Raw genomic sequence first — 9,671 nt, 5'->3', positions numbered from 1 at the left:
ACCTGGGTTGCATCTCTGGAAATATGACAAAACCCTTAACAAAACATATGTAGAGCATCAGGGCATATCATGCACACAATAATCATGGCAAAAATGACAAAACGCTAAATGGAGTAGCAGATCTGACAATTATCTCAAGTAGCCTCCTACTAACAGCATTTCGGGCATCAAGATGAACTCAAATGAAAATGATGCATTGGAATGAAATGATGTACTCTCTGAGATGAACATTTTGATATGCTATATGCATGAATCGGAGCAACGGATGCAAAGTTACGAGGCCATGAACATGAGCACTTGGATCTAGAATTTCGGGACTTAGAAGAAAAAACAACCTCCGGATCTAGGGTTTACTGTTCATCCGGCGCGATCTACTGTAGCGGCGGCGGATCCGAAGCTCGCCGGAGATGGCCGCCGCGGCCGGAGGCGACGAGGAGGACGGCGGAGTCGCCGGAGAGGCGGGGAGGCGGCGGCCGGTGAGGGTCGGGCGCGGCGCCGGGTGGTGATGCGCAGGGCGGCGGTGGCGGCCATCGACGTCGACGAGGAACGGCGGCGAGGTTCGGCCGGGCGGGACCGTGGCGGATGCGGCAGACCGGGTCGCCGGCTCGGGAGGAGAAGGCGGCGGCGGGCGCGGGAGCGGCGGCCCGGGAGACGGCGCGGGAGGGCCGGCCTCGGGCCCGTGCGGGCCGCGGTGGCGGCGGTGGCCGGGTGCCACGTGGCGGGCGGAGACAGGCCGGGGGGAACGGGGCGGACATGTCCGTCGGTGGGATTTTTGTCCGACGGCGGCGGCGAGGGGATTTTTAGGGTTTCAGACGAGGGGGATCCGGATTTTCGGGAGGGGGTGTATATATAGGCATAGAGGGAGCTAGGAGAGTCCAAACGAGGTGCGGTTTTCGGCCACGCGATCGTGATCGAACGATCTAGGTGATGGAGAAGAGTTAGGTGGGTTTTGGGCCAAATTGGAGGGGTGTTGGTTTGCAACACACACGAGGCCTTTTCGGTCCCTCGGTTAACCGTTGTAGTATCAAACGAAGTCCAAATGATACGAAACTTGACAGGCGGTCTACCGGTAGTAAACCAAGGCCGCTTGGCAAGTCTCGGTCCAATCCGAAAATGTTTAATCCCCACACACGAAAGAAAGTTAGGAATGACCACCGGAGGAGAACGAAGCGCCGGAATGCAAAACGGGCAATGGGGAAAATGCTCGAATGCATGAGATGAACACGTATGCAAATGCAATGCACATGATGACATGATATGAGATGCATGACAACGATAATAACACACAGAGACAAAGACCCGAACCCGAGAAAATAAAATAACTTAACGCCGGAAACGGCAAGAGTTGGAGTACAAATTGGGAAAGTTATATCCGGGGTGTTACAATAGGATCAGGGCACCAGAAAAAGTAACCGCCACGGATGAAGAGATGCGTAGATTGGGAGGATCTAGCCTATAAAAACATGAACACAGACGAACGAAGATCGGATGTGGAACATTATCAGCTTCAATTTAGCGTTGAACATTATGTTTTTCTTTATCCTCATTCTCCTTTAACCTCACACCAGGTTCAGAATTCCACCTCTCTAACCCCACTCACACACCCTCATAAATTCTGTTTAAACACAGTACAGATGCAGACGCTCATACATACGCATATACATTCATCTATATGAACGCGCGCACACCCATCCTATGGGCACTTCCGAGTTCCGACAGACCGAGCCGGCACAAAAATAGGAGTTTTTTTTTGGCTTGTAAGCCAAAGTGTTAAGCCTTAGCAAACACCTCACCATCATGGCCATTCTTCCTGAAAGCACAATACCTTCCCAAAATGCCATTTCCTTGAGAGAAAGTACCATCCCCGTAAAACTTCACCCGACCAAATGAAGGCTTCGTCTAGTGTCCGATCCCACTGTCATCTCCGGCAAAAGAACGGCAAGGAAAAATATCTAGTTCTCCCAACAATTGACCCCCCAAGGCTTTTCAAAAAATCTGATGAAAATTTCCGAATACTGATAAGATATATGTCTACTATACCCAAAAACAATGATGGTGAGAGCAATGACGGCGACACGGCAATGGTTGTGGTAGTCCGCTCTTCTCCGACGTGTTCACAGTATTGCCTTGGTTTGTTTGTTGCTATGAAGTCGAATCTACGGCGGCGGGGCCTGTGGTATACGATGACTGGCAGCAGGTGGCCCATTTGGTGATCTTTCGCGGCGCCAACCATGCCTGGTTTTGTCCTTCGAAGTTCTCCGTTAGAGTCGGAGCTGCGCTGTCTGGCCGTAGGTGGCTGAGTTTTGGCCCAGATCTTCATGCACCTTCACGTGTCCTACAGTGTGGGTTGAGTTGACGATCGCCTACGGCAAAGTCAGAGTCGTTTGCTCAGAGTGTAGGGATGGTGATGATGCCTGTAGGGGAGGAGTAATGATGATGACGCCTGCATACTGTCTCGCCGAGGCCCTCTTTGGAGTGGTGTGCGGGGGGTTTCTTATGTGTGCCGCTTAGTGGCTGTGATGATTTTCGCCCGGTTTTCCATAATTAACTGGGAAATCTGGTTTTGCTTGGTTTTCCCAAATTAACTGAGCAACTCTTTTCTTCTTAATGAATGCAGAATAACAACCATTTTAGAAAAAAACTATCCCCAAAAACATTAAGTCCAATTTTTATCTACACGTAGAAAAGACATTAGTGTTGTCTTGTTGTTTCTATCGCTACCACCTTATGTTTGAGCATCGTCCTTCGCCGTCCATCAATGCTATGGCAATAGAGACCACTCTCTCTCACACCCGCGGGATGACCCTTCGACCCCCCCCCCCTCCCCTTCTCGGTGATGCGGGTGTGCGGCGTCCGCATTCTGGTGATGGTTGTGAAGTGCTTGTGTTAAAGGAGATGCGGGGAAGCAAGTGTCTGGGATTTTGCCAGGATCTTTGTCATGTTGTTTTTGTAGTGGGGTTTGAAATGTGTAATTTCAACATTATGAAACTTAACTAATTTTTTTTGCCAAATGTTATGGCTCAAATTCTCGAAAGTGGATCCCAACATTTTTTTGGAAACTTAGACGCTATGTTTTGGAAGTTGACGCACATATTCTTGGAAGCACAATTAATTTTTTTTTCATTCAACTATAGTTTTGGTAAACCTCTCCTATAAAATGTCGAGAGTTGCAATTGCTTTAATACTAGATATGATAACCCACGTGTTGCTACGAGAATCAGTTGCAATTATTTCAGTAAGATTTGGTTATTAAACATTCGTATTTAGATTAACAATATGAGAATAGAAATTAAAGTAAATTTAAGTTTTTTATTATTAAAAAATATTTATTGAATATGAGTAATGATGCATTTTAAAGGTGGATATTTTTCACGCATGGTGAGTTGTCACACTTGCATTAAAGATGCGTCTTTTCTCATGCATGATTACATGATGAGTTGGCATAGTTGTATGTTGAGAGAATTGAAGTGAGTGAGATAAACTATTTAGGTATATAGGATTCCAAAACTTCTTCAAATAAAAAATACAATGTTTAGTTTCATTCTTTTTGACTGATTCCGGCAACGATGACAGCGTTTCAAGCCATTGTTTAAGCAAGTTGTCTCTTCCATAGCCTCTTTGTCCTCGAATTCAGGTCTAGACATTCTGAAAACTACCATAGGATGTCCTAACTGGCCGGTCGAACGGGTGACCACCAACTAGCACTTCATAATCCCCATAAGTGATACTCCCTCAGTAAACTAATACAGGAAATTTTATGTCACAACTTTTGGTGATATACAATGTCTTATATTAATTTACTAAGGGAGTACATTTGGTTGTTTCTACAAAATTATGTTAGAGTAGCTTCAAGAGGGATGTATACTCTTTCCACGTTTATCAGTTTCGGACAGATAAAAACGACATCCAAACGAGGACTCCTAATCCCCCTAGTTGTCCACCTTCTTCGTATACACCTACTTCTTCCCTATTTGTGGTGAAGAACCGGGTGTGTGTAGCTCCCTCCTAACCCTAGCTGCTGCCGCCGCCACAACTACTGCCGCCGCCTCGGTCTCCCTCCTCTTTCCCGTCCGGCGGCCTCGTCGGCGGCAAGAGGAGTGCATGGGGACCCGTCCATCTTGTTCTATTTTTCTTAGGTTTTTGTTTCTCCGGCGGCATCGACGAGGTGGCGGCGATGATGGTGTCTTGGAATAAAGTCTCTCCGGTCTCTCCCTATCCCGACGACGTCCGATCCGGCGTCGGCGAAGGGTCTGTGAGAGTTTGTGTCCCCAGATCGGTTGGTTCCCTTCAGATCTTGACAGTTCATGTGTCTTTCAAGGAGTCCTTTTGGCCGGCGTTTGGTGTGGCGACTACGACATCTTCTTCTATGTTGTTTTGTGTTTTAACCCGATTTCTCCAACCCTCTGAACTAGTGGTGGTGGATTGCAAGCCTATTCTGCTTGGGGTGATGCTCCAGCCGATGCTGCTTCAATGATTTTTAGATCTCGTCTCAAGGGGCGAGTGGCTATTGCGGTCCTCAAAGCCTTGTATGGAGAGGGCGTTTGCAGGTGTCGCTTTTCTTTGCTGTTGGTTCAGTGCAATTTTTCAATCTCCGGCGAACAACGTACAATCAGAGGAAGAAGAAGACTAGTATGCTTTTTAATGTAATTTTATTTTTTACTGGTCGTTCTACATCCAGTTGTCTATCCATTGTACTGACCTTTGTTTTCCTCAATGATAATCAGATCCTAAGATGCCCTTTGGGTGTTTTTATTCAAAAAAAACAACAACCGGGTGTGTGTAGGAGAAACCAACTTAGCAAATGTGTCCACCTGGTCCACCCGACCCTATCCCCCTACTTTCCCCTTTTCTCTCCCATACACGCGATCCACCACCATCTCTCTTGCAGCCTCGGCCAGAGACCCCACCACAGCCTCGCCGAAGCGCTATGCCGCCTCTCTATCTCCTTCCACCCCGCACTTCCTCTCTCCCTCCCGCAACTATGGCCGGTGCTATGCTCGTGTGCATGTCGCCGTGTGTGTGCTCGTGTATGGCATCACATGTGTGCCAGCGTCGTGGTGGCATGTGTGCGGTTCTGATGAGGTTGCACCGGTACTGCCACTACTGTCGAGCCGATGTCGCCACTCTAGATATTAGTTAGTATGAAGTTTAACATCAAGGATAACTTTTATTGCAAAGCAACAAGACTATTATAGTGAAACCACATTGATTCATGGAAAATATATTCAATACAAATGACCATTACAATTTGTATTTTTCTGTCAGGAGATTGTTTTTGAGGCAATTTTGTCAGGAGAATTTTTTTAGACAAATTTTGTCAGGAGATGACAAGACCAAACTTGTAAATCTACGATAGACTAGTAAGCATGCCCGTGCAACGCACGTCTCAATAAATATTACAACCAGATTTGAGAACCAATTTGTGAAGGCCCGTGCTCAAGATAGATAAGGCACTTGCATCACTCGAGACAATTTGTGAAAGTCCATGCTAGAGAAAGAAAAGGCCCCTGCATTACTCGATCGAGCAACATGGGTGGTGACAACATTGGTGGTGTTAACAATGCCCAATCTGAATAGCACATCCCAGATCTGAGCATATTTTTGTTCTTTTCTATTTATACTGTGTTAGAGATGGTGCTCGGTTATTGAATGACCAAAGGAGTGTAGTAAAAGTCCTAATATTTTTTGATAGATTTTCCTTACCTGATCTAAGATCAACTCTTACAAACTATCACAAGGGTGCTTGTAGTCGTCGCTAGGTGATCTATGTACATGGATTTAATTCCATTGTTTTTTGTGTTCTCTGTACTGCATTGATTTTTTATTAACATATCAAAAGTTTTCTTGCAAACAAAAAATCACAAGGGTACAACTTTGGAAATAATGGATAAGTATATCCTTGCACCCCTCGGCATTCGGTTCTTTCAGTTGTATAATTCAGATACTTCAAAATTGGAGCCGAAATTCTGTCTACAAATAATTAACTAAACCCAAATTACCGAAATTTTGGTTCAGGTAATTCCGGTACCTGAAAATATGAACTATTCAGAACAGACAGTAGCTTTGCAAAATTCATATAGTAGCTTCATCAGTGTAATAGCAGCATCACACAGTGGCAGAAAATATCAATGCGCACACACAGCACTATACAATAGTGCATACACACAGCATATAAACAGTTCTGATTTCTGAATCGTGTGAGTTGAGCGTGAAGCGGCCGGCCTCAGTGCACTCGATGGCGAGCATGGGCTGGACCGGGTTCACGATGGACTCGAGGGAGCCGAGCGGGTAGTAGGAGTGCATCACGTGGAAGCGCAGCACGACGGCCTTGCGGTCGGCGGGGAGGGACTGGAGGTGGTCGGTGGTGGGTAGGCCCGCCAAGGCGTCGTCGGTGGGGACGAAGATGGTAATGCCGGTGCCGCGCTCATCGGCCTCGAAGTTGTCCGCGATGCCCGAGGCCTCCTCATTGAGGACGCGGGTAATGTTGACCACGGGGGAGCGGCGGCTCTCGGAGCTGGACGCGGCGATGTCAAAACCGGAGGGGACAATGAGCCGCCCACCGCGAGCACGCTGATATGGTGCCGCACCCGGGGAGGGTGCTGATGAGCGGACCACGACGGCGCAGCTTCCCTGCCGTTCATGCAGCACCTGGACATCTGAGGCAACACACAGATCCTGCTCGAGGAGCCCAGGGTCGCGCCGGCATTCCATGGCAGCGTGAGGTAGGATGTCCCGGGCTGGAACTACGCCATTCGGGCTCGGACATCCGGGCCATGGCGCCGTCGATGGTCACCTCCCGCTAACGTGCTCGCGCTCTCCACGAACGTCGATGCCCTTGTGCCTGGCCACTGCGTCAACCTTATTAGGTATGGGCACATCTGGAAAGTGAGGAAATTACGGATAGGAAAAACTGCTCTTTGCATGCAATCGCTTGAAATGCGGGCAACGGCCAGCAATTAATGCATGACTGGAAGGAGAGTACTACATCTCTCTCAGTTTATAAATCCTACGCGTATATTTAGATTGTCAATTTTATCACCTTATTGCCGTTGCTGCTCCCTGTCATTGCTCGAGAGGTTTGTCCCCCGCTTTTTCCTTTCCTCCAATCTTCCATCCAAGAAAGAGAATGCCGTCCTGATTCTGAAGTCTGAACCAACCGTGTCTTGTTTTGTAGAAGAAAAGGAAGGAGCACGAGCAGCACCCCGCGGCGGACCTCCCTGACTACGTCCTCATCGTGATCCTCTCACGGGTGCGCTACAGGTCACTCTGCCGCTTCAAGTGCGTGTCCGAGCAGTGGCTCGGCCTTTGCTCCGAACTTGACGTGTTACGCAGGAGGTCACCGTGGACCCTGTCCGGCCTCTGCTGCTTCATCGAAGGCCCCCGCGCCCTCAGCTTCCACAACTTAACACGAGTAAATGGCACTAGCGGTTCGAAAACTTGCGCTGTGGGTGCACTTAAGTCATGATACTTGTAAATTGGAAAAATCCGTCATAGAACTTGCATTGCGGGTGCAGATAAGTCACATATGCTATCTGAACCGTCCAGCTGTCCTATTTTCGAGAAAAAACCCGTCATAGAATTTGCGTTGCGGGTGCAGATAGGTCACATTTCAAATTTGTCGTTCCTGGATATTTTTTTAAAGTCATGGATCACAAATATTTTTAATAAATATTTTTTAATTTATCATCCGAGAACATTTTTCTAAAGTCACGAATCACAAACATTCTTTTAAATGTTCACAACTTAAAAAAATGTTTGCAAATCACAAATATTTTTCAAATTTATCATTCGCGAACATTTTTTAAATTCGTGAACAAATATTTTTCAAATTAATCGTTCATGAACATTTTCAAATTTATTGTTCGCAAACATTTTCAAAATTTTCATTCGTGGACATTTATTAAAAGTCACGAATCACAAATATTTTTAATAAATATTTTTTAATTTAACGTCCGCGAACTTTTTTCAAAGTCGTGAATCAGAATTCTTTTTAAATGTTCACAACTTAAAAAAAATGTTCGCGAATCACAAATATTTTTCAAATTTATCGTTCTCAATTTTTTTAAAGTCGTGGACAAATAGTTTTCAAATTAATCATTCACCACATTTTCAAATTTATCGTTTGCAAGCATTTTCAAACTTTTTTAAAGTCACGAATCATAAATATTTTTAATAAATATTATTTTATTTATCGTTCGCAAACTTTATTTCAAGTCGTGAATCACATTTTTTTTAATGTTCACAGCTTTAAAAAAATGTTCCTGAATCAAAAATGTTTTTCAAATTTATCATTCTCGACCTTTTTTTTAATGCCGTGAATAAATAGTTTTCAAATTAATGATTCACGAATATTTTTAAATTTATCATTCAAAAACATTTTCAAATTTTTCGTTCCTGGACACTTTTTTAAAGTCACTAATCACAAATATTTTTAATTTATCATTCGCAAACATTTTTTTTAAGTCACGGATCACGAATATATTTTTTGAAACGTTCGCGAACATTTTTTTAAAGTCGCGAACAAATTTATCGCGCTTGACCGTTAGAGGGAGAAAACCGGGCAGCTGGCCGGTTCAGGTGACCTGTGTGACCTATCTGCACCCGTAATGCAAGTTCTATGACAGGTTTTTCCAGTTTGCAAGTACCGTGACTTAAGTGCACCTGCAGAGCAAGTTCTCGGACCGCCGGTGCCATTTACTCACTTAACAAGGGGTCCCCCCCCCCCCCCCCCCCCCCCCCCCCCCTTGGTCGATCCCAATCTCTCTTTCTTGCGCGGGAGCTACCAACGCGTCACTGCCGAAGAATGTTGTGGTAGCCTTCTCCTTTGTGCATGCATGTTGGAAACCATACTCTCACAAGACGAATATGATTATGCCGTGTGCAATCCTGCTACCGAGAAGTGGACTGTGCTGCCTCCTATGGAATTCTCGGACGGAGCGGACCGTTTAATCCGAGCCGAGTACTATCTAGATTTGGATGCAGTTAACCCCTCGAGCTTAAGCTTTGTGTTGCACTACCAGAACTAGTAGAATGCCCGTGCATTGCCACGGGCATTTAAAATACTTTGCTGGAGTTATATATAAATATAATGCAAGTTAGATTTCAAAAGTATAGAAAAGCTAGCCAGTAACAATTGAGTAAAAATTTAAAGCCACTTCACTTGCAATTTAAGTTGATAAAAAGGTAATTTGACGAGTATACATAAAGTGTGATGATCCAACCAATAATCTATTACGAATTAAGATCTGTTTGATGTGCTTAACATATTCTCAAAAAATATCAAAGTGTTGTCTTTAGCTTCATTCACACGATATTCAAGGAAAGATAATAAAAACTTCTTTATCAACTCATAACAATCCAAGCAATATATGTAGTTAGCACAAAGATCCTACGTGGAAGGTTTAAAAATGTGCAACGGAAAACACTCACCGTGTAAATCAGTGCTCTTACAAAAAAATGCATATGCAAAATATTTTAAATTTCTTTCCACCCAAAGATTCTATGGCACGTCAAATTCTGCAATGAAAAGAACAAAAGTATTGATTGAAATGATGAACTACATAACATATTGCAGGTTTTAAAATTAAGATCTATCGATGAACAAAAGTATTTCGTTTCATCAGTCAAAATAATGTGGAATATAATGAAAAGGCAACAATTTTTGTATGTTG

At 44.8% G+C, this 9,671-nt stretch overlaps 1 pseudogene; it reads left to right on the top strand.

Annotated features, from left to right (window-relative positions):
* The first annotated feature begins 407 nt into the window (after nucleotides 1-407).
* LOC147988713 (uncharacterized) lies at nucleotides 408-4,698 on the top strand (annotated as a pseudogene).
* The last annotated feature ends 4,973 nt before the right edge of the window (nucleotides 4,699-9,671 follow it).

Source organism: Triticum urartu, chromosome 1A, assembly GCF_056163025.1.
Source record: "Triticum urartu cultivar PI428250 chromosome 1A, HENAU_Tu73, whole genome shotgun sequence".
NCBI lineage: Eukaryota > Viridiplantae > Streptophyta > Magnoliopsida > Poales > Poaceae > Triticum > Triticum urartu.
The sequence above is the reverse complement of the archived record's forward strand: the minus strand, read 5'-3'. Positions and strand labels throughout refer to the sequence as shown.